This window comes from Silene latifolia, chromosome 2 (assembly GCF_048544455.1).
Source record: "Silene latifolia isolate original U9 population chromosome 2, ASM4854445v1, whole genome shotgun sequence".
Classification (NCBI taxonomy): domain Eukaryota; kingdom Viridiplantae; phylum Streptophyta; class Magnoliopsida; order Caryophyllales; family Caryophyllaceae; genus Silene; species Silene latifolia.
Genome location: NC_133527.1, coordinates 119,088,723 through 119,113,246, shown reverse-complemented (window position 1 = coordinate 119,113,246; position 24,524 = coordinate 119,088,723). Strand labels below are relative to the sequence as shown.

Below are 24,524 nucleotides of genomic sequence, written 5' to 3'. Positions count from 1 at the left end.
GTCAACAGGGAAAAAGAACTTTCCTATTTGCACAGGAATGTCCTCTAAGACTCCTATAGGCTGGACCGGAGAACGATCAGCTATCTGTACTGTCATGTTGGTGACTGCAAACCTAGGCAATTTCAATTTCCTAGTAAGACTCAAGGGCATTACACTAATACTGGCTCCTAGGTCACACAAGGCCTTCTCAATAGAAAAGGTGCCAATACTACATGGGACTGAAAAACTACCTGGGTCTTCTAGCTTATGAGTTGCAGTATGGGTCAAATAAGAACATGACTCCTCAGTTAGTGCGACAGATTGCACAGTTTCAAGTGTCTTCTTTTTAGATAAAAGTTGCTTCATAATTTCATGTAAGCAGGAACTTGATTAACTAACTCAAGAAAAGGAACTTGACGTTTAAGCTACGAATAACATTTTCAAATTTGTTAAACGATACTTGTTCCTTCGTCGGCACCAATCTCTCTGGATAGGGGGCTGAAAGAAGTAACTTAGCCCTCTCCTCTAGGTCTCTCATGCCAGCATCGGTGGACTTAGGCTGAAAATCCACTACCTTCTCCTTGTTGTAGCTCGAACCCTCTTCATACCATCTCAAAAATGAACCATTAATCGTCATCGGGTCATATTTCGGAACCGGCACTGACCCATCAGCATTTGGGTCTTGCCTCAATATTTTCGGAGTAGTCATACCCCGAAACAAGTGGTCCCTCAAGTTATTTGGCATTGGAGGACGAAAAGACTCAATATCAGCAGCGCTGTCAGTCGATCGACCATGTTGGTCAGTCGATCGACTGACTTCTACAGGAAAAGAAGCTGTTTCACTTCGCGGACTGGTCGATCGACTGGGTATGTTAGTCGATCGACTGACATACCTGCTGATCGTATTTTTCTTGATATTATTCGTCACTGCCTTCTTCTTGCTCGGTTCCGTCTCATCTTTTCCAGTAGCTTCCTCGACCATAGCGGGCCCATCAAGGGTAGACCCACTCCTCAAAGTAATAGCATTAAGGGTCTCCTTTTGATCCGTCTGCAACGGTAAATGTCTCGGAGCTCGAGTTGCACTCTTGCTAGCCAATTGAGCGATTTGGCTCTCCAACATCTTCATCCCGGCCTCTCTAGCTTGAGACTCCTTCAGCAACAAATTTTTCAATTCGGAAAATTCGGAGCCTTGGGACTGTTGCTGCTGCTGTGGAACATACGGAGGTTTTTTATATGGCTGCTGCTGCTTATGATGGGGCATATAATTCTGCTGCTGCTGCTGCTGCTGCTGCTGTGGAGGTAGAGTTGGATTTAGGACATTTTGGCTACTCCACCTCAGATTCGGATGGACATTCGACTCAAAATAAGTGATTGTCTGCCTATAATGTTGAAAGGCAACACAAGACTCATAGGAAATACTGCAGTTGTCTGAAACATTTCCTTCTCCTCCACATCTTTTGCAGACAAAAGGACCGTTTGAAACAACATTCACATGATAGATCCCTCCTTTTAAAGCTCCTCCCAACTCGTACTTATCAAATCTCGCCGTAAGAGCCTCTAATGCAGCTACAGAAGGGGATTCAGCACTTCTCCTTTGATTTCCCCTGGAATTTCCATACTCGGCCTTATGGGTGGCCAAATCATCAATAATTTTCCACCCCTTAGTCTCTCCAACATTCTCCTGGAGTCTACCATTTGCAGCCGCATCCAGGATAGCCCTCTGATTGTCATAAAGCCCATTATAAAATTGATTGCATAGGCTCCATTTCTCAAACCCATGGTGTGGAATAGTTCGCACCAGCTTCTTGAAACGGACCCATGCCTCATGAAAATTCTCATCAGGACCCTGTTTAAAGCTCGTGATCTGAGATCTAATGGCATTGGTCTTCGAGGCGGAGAAATATTTCTTGTAAAATGCTAAGGCCAGCGAATTCCATCAGTAATCCGGTTAGCAGCTCGATCCAGGTCTCTGTACCACTCCCTTGCAGCATCACGAAGAGAGAATATGAACATGGTCTCCTTCACTTGGTCCTGGGTCACACCGGTTGGTGGGGGTATGGAACAGCAATAATCAATTAATGTCTCCATATGCTTAGCTGCATCTTCATTTGCAGCTCTCCCGAATTGGTTTCTCTCAACCAAGTTGATATAAGACGGTTTCGGCTGAATTTTCTATCCGTCCCTTGTAATGCGAATCCCTTATAGAGATTCTCAGCTGTCGGCTCAGAGTGACTGGCTATACTTGCTTCTTCAGCCATGTCTGGAGATGTGACGGTCTCAGCCGAGGAAGTAGAAATAGGTGACGAAGGTGGATCCTCCTCGAATAGCTCATTCTCGTAGTAACTAGACAGAGTACTCAGCTCTTCCTCTGTCGGCAATACTCTAGATGATCGTCTCAACTCACGCAAAGTCTTCTCAATCTCAGGATTGAACGGTAGTAATTCACCACCTTGTGACCTACGCATAAGAAGAAACTACAAGTAGAATATGAGAATAGTTTAAGGAACAGATGTCCCTTAAACTAACAGAAAGACTAAAAATAGAAACAACTAAAAATTTTAAACAATTGCCTCCCCGGCAACGGCGCCAAAATTTGATGCCTGTCGTTGTGTGCACCAAAAATAATATTTATAAGTCCAAACTACTACTATAGCTAGTGGCAGTCAGGGTCGAATCACAGAGAGGCGATGCAATTATTAGTTGTCTAATTTAAGTCTAAAGTAACAAATGTGGGGGTTTGATTTGATTTGTTCTATAGCTAAAGGCAATAAAAGAAAAGTAAACTAAATAAACAGATGAAAACAAATATTAAAAAGGGTGCTAAGATGGTTGGTTCACTATAGTTTCGGCGGGAGTATACTAGGTAGGTCAAAAACAATCACGTGAGACGGGAAAATAAGAAGTCCTCTCGGTCCATTCTTACAGGTAGCATCTTTCGATCTCGCTACAGGTCCCTAATATCACTAATACTAACTTTCGTCCTGAAAAGTGATTTAAAAGGTCTAAATTAACTCATCCTTCGATCTCATTAATCTAGTCGTCTTAATTAGGTAGGGTATCTCCCTTCCCTATCTTTCGATCTTTATTGGGTCGGTCAATTTCTAAACACTCAACTAGTCGCGTGCACTCGAATCGTCAAATATAGAAATTAAATTAATTAAAATGAAGCGTATCTCACGTGGCTGGTCTATCGACCAGGGTGTGCGGTCGATCGACTGTGGCGCGATTCCAGGTCTCCCTATTCTATTGCCGCCTATAGTACAGATTCCCTACATCCTAGCACAGGGTATTTAGCTACTCATACTAGAAATAATGACAGCAATAAACTTAACAATTAAAACATTCGAATTCATACTTAAATTAATTAAATAAACAATTAACATAAAACAATAATTTGGTTTCGGGAGATCTAACCTAGCAATTCTATACTACGAATGAAAGCAATAAAACTGAATAATGGGACAGAAAAATACCGTATAGAGAAATTGTAAAGGAACAATCAAAACCGAATGCAAAACAAAAACTTTATTGATGAAAGAACAATAATCTTAAGAAGCCTAATTATTGATGATAAGCTAAAACTGAATAAAACTTGACGATTCTTATGAAAACATCATGTTACGTTATATAGGAATATCACGTAACACTTATTCCTAAACCTAATATACAATGGGCTTTGGAATTCTCGTTCTATTAGCTCACGTCAAAATAGCGGCTTGGTCGATCGACCACTGTGACCGGTCGATCGACCGGACTGTGCTGAACAAAAGCTTCTGTATGTCGTGCTCTGGTCGATAGACCATAGGAGGCAGTCGATCGACCACTTTAGTTGGTAGTTGCTTCTAATTCTTCATAAAATTGTCTTTCAGGCCTCGAAATGCGCACCAAGTTCGTTCCTTGAGTGAATACTTCACGTCAAATGCAATGCAAGGTACTCGGGGACGGATTTTAGCTTGATTTCCGCTGGATTCTTCACATTTCTGCAATAATGTACAAAAACACGAAAGTAGACGAAAATGGGGAGAATAGTAGCATAAACTTCATAAATGAGCTCTGAAATGCGTGTAAAATGAGGTGTAAAACATTATATAAATGACATGCATCACTTACCCATGACACAACGATCACAAAAGTATAACGAACAAGACGATCCGACGAACCTAGCCTTGGGATTTGGCAATAACGCGAGACATGCAATGAACGTCACTTCTATTCTTTTCTTGAAAGGTTTTAGAGTGTTGAAAAGTGTTTAGGAAAATAATGACGGAAGCTTATATATTAATCTTGCATTATTAACAAAACCCGGCTAATCAAACCCGTAAGACACACTTACTCGATCGAGTAAGTCACTTACTCGATCGAGTAAGTCACTTACTCGATCGAGTAATTCACTTACTCGATCGAGTAAGTCACTTACTCGATCGAGTGCCACTTACTCGATCGAGTGTCCCACTTACTCGATCGAGTAGCCATCAGGCAGACTACTGTTTTGCGTAAAAAGCTACTCACTCGACAAAGTAAGTCCCACTCGATAGAGTACCCATAGACATAGAAAACCGTAGTATTACAGTCTTCCCTCCTTAAAAAGAACTTCGTCCCCGAAGTTCAACCCATACCCAAAACAAACATACTAACTCGATTAAGACACAAAAACGCAACTAAGAACTCAAAACAAAACCTCAACCTATAAAACATGAACTCTTAATACCAACTCCACCAACTATGCCTACCTCCATAACACGGCTCACGATATCGTATCAACTACATTATAGTCTCTCTCGACACTAACTCCATACACTACCAACTATCATCCACAAACACTGCTAGCTCCGTAACATATCATCCACTAGAAAATCCAATATCAAGACACTCATAAACACCAAACGGAATGTTACATTCTACCACCCTTAAAATGAACTTCGTCCTCGAAGTTTACTCCCATTCATAACATCATCATCCAACTATCAACACAATCGAAGTATTCTCACACTCCTAGATATCACACTACTACAAGCACGACCATGACCTTTAATAAAATCAATCACAACAAAGATCCATCCTTTATGCTACACCAACACTCTACTTCCAATTATACTACAACATGCACAACCATCAAACTCTCTTTTATCGCATCCTACTCCTCTTAAGATAAATGTTTCGTCCTCGTAACTCACTAATGCTAGATCTTGGGCTATATCTTCTCATTATCCTCATCACCATCGCATGTCAAAGATAACCGCCTATGACCTCAACACCTATAACCATTCCTATTTCCAAGGCTCTCTTACTTAAACAGTTCTCACACCTCAATTCATTCGGCATACCACCTAACTTATACCACAAAATTCCTAGCATAACCAAAACTCCAATTGTTCCCTATTACCGCCGAAACGGCATAGTCCTCTATACATGCACTTATCTCCATACTCATAACCCACGATCCACACTTATTATCCACACTCACACTAGATCTTCAAGTTCCTTTCATTCATTACCGCAAAACTGGTTCATAACATAACATGATACTAATTTCCAACACCCTATACTCACTGTCCCAATAAAAGATTAAGAACCACTTGCAGCTTTCAGATCAATACAACACATGTTCCATAAATCACTTGCCATTACTATGTTAACCAATTCCTCCTCTAAAAGAAGATCACAAGTACTCCAACAACCTCTCGAAACTGTGTCCCATCAACAACATATTACTATATCATAACAACGAAAACATACCCAACTCTCTTTCATATCATACTCTACCCTCACTCCCAAGCTGAAACTGGTAAGAAACATCAATAAACAAAACAACCGTCTATCTGTACTAACCAAAACTCACAGGAAGCAGCAGCAAACAAAACAACAATCTGTGTATAACTGGTATGTACTTTCGAAAACTCATCTCGTAACTATCCCGCCTACTCCACCACAACTGATGACGGCATCGCAACACCGCCACCAACAGTCGCACCGCAGTGCGAAAATACTCGCATCACAACACGAAGTACCCTGCCCGGAGCACCACCCGAGGCACAACAGCCACATCGATAGAAATCACAACTTACACAATTCCCATAAACATGACTCAGGACAACTTCCCGGACACGAAAACTTACTCAAAACCACTTTAATAGATCACAACGCAACATATTATATGGGATAAACAGATAAGAACCTCATGAATATCATTCCCCTACCATGTCACAGAATAAACATATATTATGAATACATAGAAGTATAATTAGCCATGCCAGATCAATCAAATTATTACCTTTTTGAATATCATTCCATTAGGTTACCTTACCCAACATATATTACAGAACATTCAGATAACAACTTTATAACTATCACACCATACCACTTCTCGTGAGGTCAGAACCTCACACAAACATTTATACACATCATAGACCTGTAATCACACGCAACTAGTCAATCCTGATCACGTAAGTTACCACTTGATAAAGGTTACCTCTCGCCTGACCTTAACTCGTATGCCCCTCATAACACATTCTCCCATTCGCATAACCATCACTTCCTGCCAACTATAACCATACCGCTAATACTCCACTACTAGTAACCACCTCCTATAACCACATCTTATACTTCCTCACAAGTTACAACCGTACATATCAATCCGGACTCTACAAAGTCAACCTCTTTAGAATTGTTATCTTTCTTAACTATCATCACCCTTAACCACTAGTGATAACACCACAACACCACCACTGTTTGTATAACAAATCTCTTACACTTAGCTCTAAATATAACAGTTCATTTCATATCTTCGATTAGCATTCCAAATAACGACATCAAATCCACCTAAATTTACCTCAACATTCTTCCCAATACTATCCTTAATTGTATCGTCATCTAACTCTCCACCAAAATCTTATATCGTGCAGATACTCTACTAACTTCTTACTCCCTTAATTCCTCAAAACTCATGACTAATCATGTTGTCCTGAGACTCCTATATAACCATACTCACCTCCTCATGATAGTATCATACACCTCGATGATTCCTTATTTCTATATCACATAACTCCAGTCAACATTTTTCTCAGCTTACTTTTATCCTTCTTGTCTCTTATACTCAACAATACCAATTAATAGTTCATCTCCTTACTCCTTGTACCTAACTCTCTTGTAATCCAGTTATCTTTTCGTTGCTCCAAAACTCAAATTCCATTATTTCATATCAGTACCATCTCAATCATTCTTACTGTAACACCCCCATACTCCAAGTGCCTTACCAGGACCACTCAGGTATAAGGATGCTACCATCTCGGTTACCCGAGGCATGATAATCATAAGACAATGAAGAAACATACTTTATTAAACAAGTTAAGTGATTACATAACAAAACCAACTGTAAGCAAAATACAACTGCTCTCAAACTATAAACCAACTGAAAGGAACTGTCCTAACAAACACAGCGGAAGACTAAAGACTCTGATATGTGATGACTCCATCCCTAGCTAGATCCCACGCGTATCCAAGATATACCGCCAAGCACCGCTCACCACCCCGAATGGATCACCACGAGTTTTTAAAACATTTAAACGGGTCAAGTACTAATCACACAATTCACCATATATATATACAATAAGATAGACATGACATGACTTAACCGTCACACATACACAACCAACCAACTCCAATCATCTCAATCATTGTATCCACTTTGGACCAGCCCGCCGATGGGGGACCGCAGTCGCACCCACCAAATCCCCGCTCCACATAGTGAGCGATAACCCTGTCCATTAATGTGCACATCCCCTTTCGTGGCGGGTTCCACGAAGGGCGAAACTAGGGCGTGAAGTCCCTCCCGCAAGTGACCCCACTCAGCCGAGGCCACGCCTCGCAACCATCAACAACGATCACAACCACAATCACAGTACAATTATTATATCAAACAACCAAATACAACACATCAACCAATATCCCATTATGGGATTAATACTGAGTAGGAAATCCTACCTGGAAAGCAACACAATCATCAGACGATCTAGCAGCTGTCTCAAAACCTCTCCTTTACAAATCCTTCTCCTATCACATAATCACATAATCACAATCTAACCTTAACAAATCATAAAAACCCCCAATCCCAAAATTAGGGTTTAACGAAACTTGACGAAATACTATAAAATTGGTATGCAGATCTTACCCTCGACACAAGGATCACAAAGGTATAAAGAACGATGGAATCCGACCTCTCAAGCTCCGGGATTTGTCAACAATGCGATTAGGATTAAGAACGTACTTGCCTTCTCTCTTAAACAGTAAATTAGGTTTTGCAAAAGTGATTTAGAAACAATGACGGAAGGTTATATATCTTAATCGCATAATTAACAAAACCCGAGAAAAACTCCCCGTAAACCGGCTACTCGATCGAGTACCCAAGGCTACTCGATCGAGTACCCCTTACTCGATCGAGTACCCTAGTTACTCGATCGAGTACCCAACAGTCGAAACTATTTTATTTCGCAAAACACCCTTACTCGACAGAGTAAGGCCTACTCGATAGAGTACCCCAAGACTCATAAATACGGAGTATTAGAGTCTTCCCTCCTTAAAAAGAACTTCGTCCCCGAAGTTCAACCCATACATAAAAACAAACATACTAACTCGATCAAGACACAACAACGTGACTAAGAACTCAAAACAAAACTCCAACCCAAACATGAACTCGTAACACCAACTCCACTAACTATTCCTACCTCCACAACATGGCTCACGATATCGTATCAACTCCATTATATCTCTCTCAACACTAACTCCATACCCTACCAAAATACTCATAACATCAAACGGAATGTTACATTCTACCACCCTTAAAAGGAACTTCGTCCTCGAAGTTTACTCACACTCATAAACATCCTCATCCAACTGCCAAGACTATCAAACTCATAACCATCATCATCCAACTGTCAACACTATCCAAATATTCTCACACTCCTAAACATCAAACTACTACCAGTACGGTCATGACCTTTAACAAAATTAACCACAACACGAATCAACCTTTTATTCGACATCAAGACTCAAACTTCCAAATATATTACCATATGCACACCCATCAAAATCTTTTTTATCACATCCTACTCCTCTTAAGATAAATGTTACGTCCTCGTAACTCACTAATACTAAATCCTAGATACATCTCATTACCCTCTTTACCACCACATGTGCAAGATAATCGTTTATAAACCAAACACTCACCATTCTTATATTCAAGGCTCCCACACATAAACATTTCTCATTCCTCAACTCATTCGGCATAGCACCTAACCTATACCATAAACTCGTAGCAAAATCACCATACTAACTCTCCATTATTACTGCAAAACAACATACCTCTCTATGTAAAGCACCTACCTCCCAAACGTATAACTCACGATCCCCACTCGTTACGTACACTCACACTAGATCCTCAAGTTCTTTCATTCATTACCGCAAGACTCATACATAACTTAACACGACACTTATTATTCAACACCCTACACTCACTGTCTCAAAAAAGGATTATGAACCACCTGCATATATCAGATCATTACCACACATGTTCTACGAATCACTTGCCATTACCATGTCTACCGATGTCTCATCTGAAAACAAGATCAAAATTACTGTAACAACCTCTCACACCCGTGTCCCATCAACAGAATATCACTATACCATGACAACAACGAAAACATATACAACTCTATTTCATATCATACTCTACCTCATTCCCAACTTAACCTGGTAAAGAAAACATCAATAAACAAGAAGACAAGTGTATCTCGCACAAACCGAAACTCGCAGGAGCAACATCAAACAAAACAACAATCTATGTATAATGGTATGTACTTTGAAACTCGAATCATAATCATCCCGCCTACTCCACCACAACCGGTGACGGCATCACAACACCGCCACCAATGACCACACAGTAGTGCGAAAATACCCGCATCACAAAGACTATGTACCGTGCCCGGATCACCACCCGAGGAACCACAACCACACCGATAGACATCACAACTGCATACAATTCCCATAAACACTGACTCAGCATGACTTCTCAGACAAGAAAAACTTACTCAAATCCACTTTATTAAATCACCACGCAACATATTATATGGATAAACAGATAAGCATCTCATGAACATCATCTCTACCATTTCACAGAATACACATGTGTTATTAATACACATAAAATTATAACTAGCCATGTCAAATTAATCAAATTATTACCTTTTTGGATATCATTCAACTAAATTACCGTGTCCAACATATATATTACAGAACATTCATAAAACAAGTTTATAATTATCACACCATACCACTTCTTGTGAGGTCAGAACCTCACACAAACATTTACACATATCATAGACCCGTAATCACAACCAACTAGTTAATCCTGACCACGTAAGTTACCACTCGATAAAGGTTACCTGTCGCCCGAGTTTAACTCATATGCCCCTCATAACATATTCCCCCATTCGCACAACCATCACTTCCTGCCAAATATAACCATACCTTTACTATTCAACTATTAGCATCCGCCTCATCTAACCACATCTTATACCCTCTTCCAATCATGCACAACAATCAGGTCCCTACCAAATCAACCTCTTTAAAATTGCTACCTTTCTAATATACCATCACTCTTAACCACTAGTGACAACACCACAATGCCACCACTGCTCGTATATCAACCTCTTACACTCATATCAACATAACATGGTTTTTCTCCTATTTTTTTTTTTTGTTAACATTCCAAATAACGAACATCAAACCCATCCACAAAATTATCTCAACATTATTCCCAATACCATCTTATTTGTATTGTCATCCAACTCTCCACCAAATATCTCGTATCGTGCCAATACTCCACCAACTTCTTACTCCCTTAATTCCTCGAAACTCATTATCAATCATGTTGTCCTGAAACTCCTATATAACCTTTAGCTAACATCCTCGTGATACTATCACACATTTCGATGATTCCTTACCTTTATATCACATAACTCCGGTGAACATTTTCCTCAGCTTACTTTTATCCTTCTTTCCTCTTTACACTCAATAATACCAATTAATAGTCCAACTCCTTATTCCTTCTAGCTAACTCTTTAGAAATCCAGTTACCCCTTCGTTGCTCCAAAACTCAAATTCCATTATTTTCTACCGACATCATCTCACTCTTTCTTACCATGGATCTTCTCTTATTATGCTATCACTAACACTTGCCACTAATCTATCCATAGAATTAACGTTTAATGTTCAAACAATTGCATCTCCCTTTTTACATCTCTAGAAATCAGAATTCATTTAATACCGTTAATTACCCAAGGAAATCACACAGTAGTTTCATCTTTTAATAAACCAAACCTCCCAAACTCACTCACTGTCTACAAATACACCTCGCGACATGTCTCCACAAAGTTCACTATATATTACTCTTCTCAACCCCTTTAAACGAACTTTCACTACATATATCCATAACCCACACGACTCCTAACCATTTCCCTCCATAATTCTTTACACATCTCAAGCTGCCACTATCCACATCCTTACTTTCAATCTTTTTATTCTCACGTTCATTATACTCACATCATCCCTTGCCCATATTCACTTACTTTTACATTACTCAACACACAATCATATCACTCATCCCGTCTCGCAAAACGTGCGCCATGCCTCAATAAACTATACCAATCTTCCTTTTCTTTTTCCACCGTCTATCATAACCACATATAACTCATGTCCTTCCACCGAACTCATATTCACCACAGGTGCCACTCCTTACATCATAATATTGGGTAACTTACGCATCAAGACCAACATACATGTAAAACAATGCATAAAGAAGTAATACAACACCTTTGAATTAAACATATTATGCAACGAATGTCAAAAGATAAACATATGACCCGAAACACGCATATGACCTGCACAGACCCCACTCGATCGAGTACCAGAACCTACTCGATCGAGTTGAGGCTACTCGATCGAGTGCCCAATCATGCTCGATCGAGTGCCCCGACTCTTAACCCAAACAGACCTTCGATCTCTGACTTACTCGACCGAGTAGCCCGGCTACTCGATCGAGTGACCTCATACTCGATCGAGTGCCCGAGGTACTCGATCGAGTGCCCAAAAACACGATTCTGGTCAAAATAACGACAAATACCCACTCGATCGAATCAAACCCACTCGATCGAGTCATGCAGACTCGTGAATACTACCCACATGTTATCTCGCATACCCCAACGTACTATGCATTCATTATTATTTCAACATTATGATTACAACTACGCATTCAAATCTGCGCGACTCCTCATACAATCAACAAAATAATCTACTTCGTGTTATCAAGTGCCACGTTATAAACAACCATCATGCTTTTCATCCAATTCGTTATACAAAACACATATCATCGAACCTCTATTCTTCATGTTACTTCTTACCAAAAGCCAAACATTACCATCTATCATGCTCATATAACATTCAACTTTCAATCATGTATTACCCGCATGTTTTAAATTTTCATAACTTTTCATAACACACACCACACTCATACACTACAAATCCTATTTTCATGTTGCTAATACAACAACATTACAAATCCACTTCATCACATAAACACTTCCATAATCAAGAAATTCATATACTTACGAAATTGTCACTTCATCTTTTCCAATCAATTCATCTAGTTCAATCACATACTTCATCTAACAAGCGCATATGATACGATAGTAGACAATTATACGAACCTAATACATAGCTTTACATAAACAAAACTACGAAAACAAATCTTATTACACCCCCTAACCACATGTCAGTAGGATTGCCTCGTTATAAATCATTCGTCCTGCAACATCATTATTCATCACACATCCTCATATACGAACTACTTTCTTTTTCTACCATATCATTCATCATTCTCATATACCTTTCCAACGATTCCAACCAACATGTAAACCAACTATCATGCAACATGCTTTCAACAAACCATATACAAAATCACATCGTCACCATCTTTATCCACATTCCCCATTCTTCACAATCAAACATTCACTGGTTCATACCACACATTACTATATAGATACACAATACACAAGGTAAACACATAGCGATCCCGACTCATATCCCAAGGTGACCGGTTCAAAATTGTAGGGCGAGTTCGCGACTTTAGGACGTCTCCCAAGTCTTTGCATTAGCTCCTACAACCTTTACCCCGGGTTCATTTTAATTGACTCTCTATATTCATTGGATTTATTGGTTACAGGTTTCAGGATCGTCGCTCTGATACCATTTGTAACACCCCCATACTCCAAGTGCCTTACCAGGACCACTCAGCTATAAGGATGCTACCATCTTGGTTACCCGAGGCATGATAATCATAAGACAATGAAGAAACATACTTTATTAAACAAGTTAAGTGATTACATAACAAAAACAACTGTAAGCAAAATACAACTGCTCTCAAACTATAAACCAACTGAAAGGAACTGTCCTAACAAACAAAGCGGAAGACTAAAGACTCTGATATGTGATGACTCCATCCCCAGCTAGATCCCACGCGTATCCAAGATATACCTGCCAAGCACTGCTCACCACCCCCGAATGGATCACCATAGTTTTTAAAACATTTAAACGGGGTCAGCACTAATCACACAATTCACCATATATATACACAATAAGATAGACAGATAGCTTAACCGTCACACATACACAACCAACCAACTCCAATCATCTCAATCACCGATCGTCCTTTGGACCGGACCGCCCGATGGGGGACGCGGCCGTACCCACCAAATCCCCGCTCCACATAGTGAGCGATAACCCTGTCCATTAATGTGCACATCCCCTTTCGTGGCGGGTTCCACGAAGGGCGAAACTAGGGCGTGAAGTCACTCCCGCAAGTGACCCCACTCAGCCGAGGCCACGCCTCGCGAACCATCAACAACGATCACAACCACAATCGCAGTACAATTATTATATCAAACAACCAAATAAAACACATCAACCAATATCCCATTATAGGATTAATACTGAGTAGGAAATCCTACCTGGAAAGCAACACAATCATCAGACGATCTAGCAGCTGTCTCAAAACCTCTCCTTTACAAATCCTTCTCCTATCACATAATCACATAATCACAATCTAACCTTAACAAATCATAAAAACCCCCAATCCCAAAATTAGGGTTTAACGAAACTTGACGAAATACTATAAAATTGGTATGCAGATCTTACCCTCGACGCAAGGATCACAAAGGTATAAAGAACGATGGAATCCGACCTCTCAAGCTCCGGGATTTGTCAACAATGCGATTAGGATTAAGAACGTACTTGCCTTCTCTCTTAAACAGTAAATTAGGTTTTGCAAAAGTGATTTAGAAACAATGACGGAAGGTTATATATCTTAATCGCATAATTAACAAAACCCGAGAAAAACTCCTCAGAAAAAGGCTACTCGATCGAGTACCCAAAGCTACTCGATCGAGTACCCCCTTACTCGATCGAGTACCCTAGTTACTCGATCGAGTACCCAACAGGTCAGAAACTATTTTATTTCGCAAAACTCCCTTACTCGACAGAGTAAGGCCTACTCGATAGAGTACCCCAAGACTCATAAATACGGAGTATTACACTTACCATAGATTTTCTCTCATCACGTTATCACTCACAAACCAAAGCTCGTTTCATATCGTTAATTGCCCAAGAAAAGCACACGCTAGTTTTACCTCTTAATAAACCAAATCTCCCAAACTCAGTCACTACCTACAAACCCACGTCGCGACATGTCTCCATCTAAGTTCACTATATACCACTCTTCTCCATCCCTCTACAACGACCTTTCATTACATATATTCTTAACCAACACAATCTAACCATCTCCCTCCATAATTCCTTACACATCTCAAGTTGCTACTATCCACATCCTTCCTTTCAACCTTTTCATTCTCACGTTCCTTACATCTACATCACTCCTTGCTCATATACACTTACCTTTACATAACTAAAATTCGCAATTATAGCACTCACCACGTCTCACAAAACTTGCACCATGCCTCAATCAGCTCATCAATGTTCCTTTTTTTCCACTATCCATCACAACCACATATAACTCATGTCCTCCCCACCGACCTCATACCCACCATAAGGTGTCACTCATTACATCATAAGATTGGGTAACTTACGTATCAAGACCAACACATATGTAAAACAATGCATAAAGAAGCAAAATATCACCTTTGAATTAAACATAATATGCAACGAAGTCAAACGATAAGCATATGACCCAAAACAGGGGTCACTAGATTGAGTACAGCCTACTCGATCGAGTAGGCAAAGGTCAGAAGCACGTATAAGAAATTACCAGGGCTACTCGGTCGAGTAAGGGTTACTCGATCGAGTACCCTACGCATTTCTCAGCATTGTCCAATTTTCGTAAAACGGTCATATCTCACTTGTTTCTTGGTCATTTTGGGCGTGTGACCTATCGTTAGAATCGTAAAAGAACAAACTATCACCTCCAATTAGAATCACATCAAAATCATATATAAATATCAATTTATAATAGTTTAAAGACAACCTCTCTATAATCAAGCAACATAACTATTTGATTTTCTCTTTCAAACAACTTAAACATCAACAAGGTGAACAAAAGCGACTTGATACTTGTAAAACCACTATCCCTAACCACATGTTACTACCTACCAAAGCCAAACAATACCATCTATCATGCTCATATAACATCAACTTATCAATCATGTACTACCCGCATGTTTTAATTTTATAACTTTTCGTAACATAAAACATACTTATACATTATAAATCCTATTTCCATGTTACTAATACAATAATATTACAAATCCACTTCGTCACCTAAACATATTCATAATCACGAAATTCATATTCTCATGCAATTGCCACTTCATCTTTCCCAATAAATTCATCCATTTCAACCACATTCTTCATCTAATAAGTGCATATCATACAACAGTAGAAAAGTATATGAACTTATTATATAACTTTACGCAAACAAAATTATGTATAATCATATCACATTCACTAATCACATGATACTAGTATAGCCACATTGTAAATTATCCATCCTGCAACATCATTATTCATCACATATTATCATATATGAAATACTTCCTTTTTCCACCACATCATTCATCATTCTCATATACTTTTCCAACAATTCCAAATAGCATTGTAAACTAACTATCATGCAACATGCTTATTCACAACACTTTATCATTTACCACATTCCCCATTCCACCACAATCATTTTAGAACATTTCTAGACAAGACATCATCCAACAAACGCAATAGAACATTAGTAAACACATAGCAATCCCATGACACCCCTAGTGACCGGTTTAAAGTTGTAGGGCGAGTTCGGGACTTTAGGACGTCTCCCAAGTCTTTGCATTAGCTCCTAACAACTCCTACCCGGGTTCATTTTATTTTGACTCCCTAAGTTCATTAAGTTCATTAGTTACAGGTTCCAAAATCGTCACTCTGATACCACTTTATGACACCCCCATACTCCAAGTGCCTTACCAGGACCACATAAAGCATGAGAATGGTACCATCTCGGTTACCCGAGGCAATGTATATCAAATAGACCATAAAAGAACGTACTTTAATAAATAAGTTTAAGTGATTACATAACAAAACCAACTGTAAAGTAAAGTACAACTATTCTACAACCAAACTAACACTGAAGTAACAAAGTATAAAGACAACACAGTAGAAGACTACTATCAGACTCGTGGCAACTCCATCCCTAGCTAATCCCGCGCGCATCCATAGTATACCTGCTAGACAACTGCTCACCACCCCCGAATGGATCACCACAGTTTTTAAAACATTTAAACGAGATCAGTACTGATTACACAAATCAAACAGCTGCAATAAAACAATACCACAACCAATTCAATCAACCCAAACTCCATCACATCACCACACACCTAACTACACACTAAAGTGTGTAGCCCTGCCAGAATACTCATCGCAACAAGTATTCCACACTGCCAGTGGGGGACCGCATCCGTTCCCACCTAAGCCCCGCTCATCGCATTCGAGCGATAAACCCATGTTCCTTAATGTGCACATCCCCTTTGTGGCGGGTTCCACAGAGGGCGAATCAAGGGCATGAAGGCACTCCCGCAAGTGACGCCACTTAGCCGAGGACGTACCTCGAGAACCACAGACAGACAATCACAATCACACTACACTACCAACAATCACCAAATCAGAATCCAATGCCAATACGATATATAACAACTACAGATAAATTACCACCATAATCATGTAATCAATACTGAGTAGGGAAACCCTACCTGGAATATCAATCACCACAGACCGTCAAGCAGCTAATCAGAATTTTTCCTCTACGAATCCTCCTCCTATAACATGTATTCATACAATTACTACCAACACATCATAAAACTCCAAATCCCCCCAATCTACCCAATTAGGGTTTAACCAAACTCTACGAAATTCTATAAAAATTATACAAGAAGCTTACCCTTGACGCAACGATCACAACGGTATAACGAACAAGACGATCCGACGAACCTAGCCTTGGGATTTGCCAATAACGCGAGAGATGCAATGAAGGTCACTTCTATTCTTCTCTTAAAAGGTTTTAGAGTGTTGAAAAGTGTTTAGAAAAATAATGACGGAAGCTTATATATTAATCTCGCGATATTAACAAAACCCGGCTAATCAAACCCGTAAGACACATTTACTCGATCGAGTGTCCCACTTACTCGATCGAGTACCCATCAAGCAGACTACTATTTTGCGTAAAAAGCTACTCACTCGACATACTAATTCCCACTCTATAGAGTACCCATAGACATAGAAAACCGTAGTATTACATTCTTCTCTACACTGACTCCTTATCTCTCATTTAATCAACTATCCTCTATTTTTCTATTCAATCGTCATTATAGCAACCACCACCCGCCTGACCACATCACGTCATCACCACGACATCACCCTCGGCGTCGCTCCATCAGCCTCCTCTGCCACGGCATCGTAAACAGGTATCCTTAATGCCCTTGTTTGTTTAATTTCCTAATTTAATCTGTAACCCTAATTTGTAAACCCTTATTCCCCAAATCGATTTTGTTTGTGCATATCCCTATTTCAGTATTCTTCATTTGATTTCTATATAAATCCCCAATTTATAGATCCCTAATTTTGAGTATTCATTTACTTTATAAATTCCAAGTTAAAATTCCTAATTTTGTGTACTAGTTGTCTAGTTAGTATCAGATGGAGGGGATGTTAAGTTAGTTAGTATTTGTGTTGCTTATTGGTTTGTTGTTAAATTTTGATTGTAGCCATTAGTAAAAGATGAAGAATAAAACCATTCTAGACTTTTGGAGTAAGGGGAAAAATTCACAAAAATCTTCTTCATCATCTTCACCATTGTCAAGTGAACCTTAAGTATTCAATCAAAGTGAGCAAATTGATGAACACCCCTCTCTTACACAATTGTAGAAGCTAACCAAAGTAAGCAACTTGATCCATCTCAAGTAAACAACCAAAGTGAGCAATGTGAGGAAGAGTCTCCTTTCATTCCTTTTGAAAATGAAGATGTCCAAGATGACCTTCATCTTTTTCCACATGATCCGGGAAAACAAAAGTCAATTTCATCTTACTCGGTCAATTATCGAGATGTTGTAAGAAGAGGATTTATCGACATGAAGGTTTGTAGACCAATACCAAAAGAAGATTTTCCTCAAACACTATAAGGTACCAAAATGCGTCGCTTTAAAGCTTATTGGTATGGTAATTAAGATTGGCTCAAGTATAGTTAGCAAAAAGATGCGGCCTTTTGTTTTGTTTGTTGTTTATTTAAGGATACTACAAGTTCTCCCGGTAATGATGCATTTGTGGGGGAAGGGTTTAAAAATTGGAAAAAGGCATTGGAAAGGTTTGAGCTACATGTTGGTGGAGTTGGTAGTTTTCACAATGAAGCTAATCAAAAATATAACCTTTTTGTAAATAAAAAAACATCAACTGTGGAAAAGATTGACAAAGTAAGTAGCAAAATCAAAACTCTTTACAAGGCTCGCTTGGTATATTCTCTTCAATGTTTAAGATTTCTTTTAAAACAAGGCTTAGCATTTCGTGGTCGTAAATAAAATGAGTCATCAAATAATAAAGGAAATTTTCTCGAACTTTTGGAATGGCTTGCCGGAAGAATTGAAAGTGCTGCCAAAATTGTCCTAACTAATGCTCTGGGTAACCACTAAGTGACCGCCCAAAAAATCCAAAAAGATCTTTTCAAATGTTGTGCAAAATAAACTACTAGGCTCATTGTTGAAGATCTTGATAATGATTTTTTTTCAATATTAGCCGATGAGTCTAGTGATATTTCTCATAAGGAGCAACTAGCCCTTTGTTTACGGTATGATACTAAAGAAGGAAAAACATGTGAAAGATTTCTTGGTATTGTGAAAGTAGATGATACAACTAGTGTGACAATTATGGCATCAATAAAGGAATTACTTGATGAATATTCATTGAGTATGTTGAACATTCGGGGTCAAGGTTATGATGGAGCAAGTAATATGAGGGGTGAGTTGAATGGCCTTAGAAGCTTGGTAATGAAGTATAATAACCCACATGCCTACGAGGTTAATTGTTTTGCTCACCAACTTCAACTAACTCTTGTAGCGGTTGCTAAGGAAAATTGTCAATGTGCTAAATTTTGTATGCATCTTGGAATTGTACTCAATACAATTGCATCCTCTTGTGAGTGAATGAACATGATCAAAGATGTTCAAGCTAAAAAATTGTTCGAAGCTTTAGAATTGGGTGAAATTTCAACCGGAAAGGGGTTGAATCAAAAGCTTGGTTTAGGTAGGCCGGGTGATACTTGATGAGGTTCTTATTTTAAATCAATCTTGAATCTTATTGTTTTGTTTTCTACATCTGACACGGCTGTCGCAACCCTATCAAAAATAAAAACAACTGGCTCTACTAAGTCGGGTATCGTATCCACAGGGAGGCAGTCGTTATCCACTTGTCATTCGGTCTGTCTAAGGTCACAAAACGGGGGTTTGAGTTAATTTCTAAACTAAGAACTTAAATAAAAGCAGGAATTTATATAAGAGATAAGTCAGAAAGAGAGAAATATGCCACGATGTCGGTTCACTATGATATTATAGAAATCAGCTAAAGGCAGGTCAGTCGGCCTGATGTGAGAAGGGTAAATGAAAGGTCCTCTCGGTCCGCTATCCGCCCTAATGTACTACTAGCTTAGCTTTCACCCTCACTAGTGTAGTCTATTATTCATAGTAGGTCTGTTCATTCTAATATCTCGATCTAGGTCTGAATTTAACAAAGTTAACTAATTCAGTTGCATGCATTCATGTGGGAAATATCGGTATACTTCATCAAGAAAACTTCGGATTATAACGAATTATAATATATGAGATTGCTAGTCATAAACAAATTGCATAAACAAAAGAATAGAGATTTAGAATTAACCTTTAGTCCTAGCAATTTGGCCTAAGAACAATATCGAAATCGATATTCTCCTAATTGTTGCACCCAAAATGCTTTCAGAAATACCCTTGTTCTTTGCTAGAAAGAGATCCCCTTTTTGCTTGAAGAGGAACCCTAATTTCTAAATAATATTTAGGGTTTTTGATGAGAGTTGTTAAGAAAAAATGAATGAGTAAAAATGATCCTCTTACTCACCTAATATAACCGAAAAAGGAGAGAAAATAGGGGAGGAAGATTTTTTTCTCTTTTTCCTTTGAGCCGTGTAACACCAAAATAAGGAGAGAAAAATCTCCTTATTTTTGGTAGTTATCATAATGTATAAAATGTGTATATAATTATCAATTATCATTTATTTCTTCATGTATTTAATATGTCCACACACAACAACTTGTAGTCAATTTATTAATACCAGACTGTAATAATTTATTATGACAATTTCGTATAATATATACATTAACTATAAAAATCGCATATTTATAATTTACTTATTAAATATAACCGTTTAAGTTTAATTACGAATTAACATCTTAATTCGTTTAAGCTAACATTATATACATTAATTAAATATAACAGTTTATATTCAATTTTACGAATTAACAATTAATTCGTCTCAGCTGACATTATTTAATTGAATTAAATAATCGTCTCATCATCACATTGACTAACTGTTTAGTCAAATACATGGACTAACCTTTTAGTCATATATGGCATCAATGTGATTATATTTTCATACAATCACATCTCTCAAACACATCCTTTAGGTGTGACTTTTAGGGACCAATTGATCACCGCCATCAGTATGATAATAACGTCAAACTTCTAGCAACCCAACCGTTATTAAGTAAACGTTAATCAACTGATAAAATACTAAGTATACCCTTGTGAACCTATAAGAGATTTATATATGTTATCACACTAACTGTGGAGGACACAAGCTCCAACAAACTCCCACTTGTCCTCACAAGTGTATGTGCGATAACCGATTCTCATATCCTAAAATTTCTCCCACTCAATGTAAAACAATTTGCAAAATCCGTATTCACAAAGGTCGTATTTTACAAGTGATCAATATCAAGAGTGGTTTTCCCGACTAGAGAGTAACTTAACTGATAAATGAATCATCATTCGAGCATGGCCATGCATTTCAGTTACAACTCCTCGAGTGGCCCTAAGAAATAACTAAACCTGATAAAGGTTGGATATTTTCTTCTACTCGAATCCTGGAGATATAAGCACAGTATGAAATGACCCAGTGAAAATCTGCTTAGCCTCCTGTTACGGTCGACCATGAGAAAGAAACCAAAGTCACCCAAAAACTGCCTTAATCTCAAGAGACAGTCGATAGTAAAAAAAATCGACTCTAGGAACACAATGGAAGTCCAATCCACGACCTGGCACCGAATGTTTTTAAACATTTAGGACTCCATTACGTTATCACAATTTGTCCTACGAGGTATCGTTATAACTCGCATCTGTGATCGATCAGCCAACCATTTGAATTATGGCTCGTTGAACCCATCATCAATCAACTTCACAAAATAATAGCCAGAGTTATCAGCTCTTGTAGGCGATTACGGACCAAAACAAATATAATGTAGTTCAGTTCACTTTGTGGCGTTCAATGTTGTCGTACAATCCACATGAAAAACAAAATATGAAATAAAACGATGAAGTTATAAATAGCATATGAAAAAGATAATGTATCGAATACATACTCAACTAGTACAACTCAGGAACACGTTTAATTCCCATGGAAATAACGTGCCCTTCATGCTTATCATATTTCAATGGTTTAGTGAGAGGATCCACGATGTTGTCATCCGTGGCAATCTTGTCAATCACTATCTCCTCTTGCTCCACGTAATCACGGATCAGGTGAGCCTTCCGATGTACATGTCTAGACTTATTGCTAGACTTAGGCTCCTTAGCCTGGAAGATGGCACCTCTATTGTCACAATAGATAGTGATTGGGTCATTCGAACTAGGAACTATGGTTATTCCTTGTAAGAATTGACGCATCTATATAGCTTCCTTTGCTGCTTCTAAAGCGGCATAGTACTCGGATTCAGTAGTAGAATCTGCTACAACATCCTGTTTGGAACTCTTTCAGCTGACCGCAACACCATTAAGAGTAAAGACGAATCCAGACTGAGATTTCGAATCATCTCGATCTGTTTGGAAGCTAGCATCTGCGTAACCGATTGCACATAGCTTAATATCTCCTCGATAAGTCAATGCCCAATCCTTAGTCCTCCGTAGGTACTTAAGGATGTTTTTAACGGCTATCCAGTGTGTTTCACCTGGATTGCCTTGGTACCGACTCGTCATACTCAATGCATATGCCACGTCTTGACGTGTGCATATCATGGCATACATGATTGATCCTATTGCTGATGCATAAGGAACACGACTCATGCGTTCAACCCCTTCAAGTGTCGTGGGTGACTGAGACTTGCTCAAATGCATCCCAGACGTCATTGGAAGGTTCCCCTTCTTGGAGTTGGTCATGCTGAACCTTTCAAGAATCTTATCTAAATAAGACTCCTGACTCAATGATAACATCCGTCGTGATCTATCTCGATATATACGGATTCCCAATATGCATTGTGCCTCACCCAGATCTTTCATCTGGAAATGGTTCTTCAACCATCCTTTTACCGAAGATAAGAGAGGAATGTCATTCCCAATCAAGAGTATGTCATCGACATACAATATCAAGAAAACAATCTTGCTCCCACTCGACTTGATATATAAGCATGGTTCCTTGACCTATCGAGTGAAACCATACTCTTTTATCACCTGGTCGAAACGATGATTCCAACTCCGAGAAGCTTGCTTAAGTCCATAAATGGAACGCTTAAGCTTGCACACTTTCTTAGGATTTTAAGGATCTATGAAACCTTCAGGTTGTACCATGTACAACTCCTCCTCCAAATAACCGTTTAAGAAGGCGGTTTTCACATCCATTTGCCAAATTTCATAGTCATGAAAAGCAGCAATCGCTAAGATTATCCGAATGGAGCGCAGCATAACTACGGGTGCAAAAATTTCATCATAATGCAATCTGTGTACTTGAGTGAAACCTTTTGCCACTAATCGTGTCTTATAGGTATCTGGTTGCCCGTCTACAGAATGCTTTATTTTGTAAAGCCATTTGCACTGTAGAGGTCGTACCTTGTTAGGTAAATCAACAAGATCTCATACGTCATTCTCATACATTGAGTCCATATCGGATTGCATGGCTTCAAGCCATAACTTAGAGTCGGAACAGGTCATGGCACCTTTATAGGTAGCGAGTTCATTACTCTCTAGGAGCAAAACGTCATTTTCCTCGACCATACCAATGTATCTATCTGGAGGATTAGAGACTCTACACGACCTCCTAGGTTCCTGAGGAATATTAACTGTATCATCAGTTGAAGGAACAACTTCCTCCATCTGTTCCTCGGTTGTTGGTTCTTGAATCTCCGACACTCGAAGGTTCTATTGCTTGACTTGTTCTCGAGAAATTCTTTCTCTAAGAACTTCGCACTAGCCGCAACAAAAACTCGATGTTCGGTAGGCGAATAGAAGTAATGACCAAACATTCCTTTTGGATAACCAATAAAGTATGACTTGACCGATCGCGAGCCGAGCTTATCCTCGTGTCTCCACTTGACATAAGCCTCGCAGCCCCAAACCCGAATAAAGGACAAGTTAGGGACCGTTCCCTTCCACATTTCATATGGAGTCTTGTCGACAGCTTTAGACGGACTTTAGTTAAGTATAAGAGCAGCTGACAAAAGAGCAAAACCCCATAATGAATTAGGTACTACCGTGTGACTCATCATGGATCGAACCATATCAAGTAATGTTCGATTTCTCCGTTCGGACACACCATTTAATTGAGGTGTTCAGGTGGAGTTAATCAGTAACTATTCCACAGTCTTTAAGGTGTTGATCAAACTCATTTGAAAGATATTCGCCACCCCGATCTGAATGGAGTGCTTTAACCTTTCTTCCCAGTTGGT

The 24,524-nt window shown here is 39.0% G+C and overlaps 1 non-coding gene across 1 annotated transcript; it reads left to right on the top strand.

The window, feature by feature from the left end:
- Positions 1 to 1,751: 1,751 nt before the first annotated feature.
- LOC141645143 (small nucleolar RNA R71) lies at positions 1,752 to 1,858 on the top strand. Its single transcript, XR_012544730.1, has one exon. It is a non-coding gene; the product is annotated as a small nucleolar RNA R71 (small nucleolar RNA).
- The last annotated feature ends 22,666 nt before the right edge of the window (positions 1,859 to 24,524 follow it).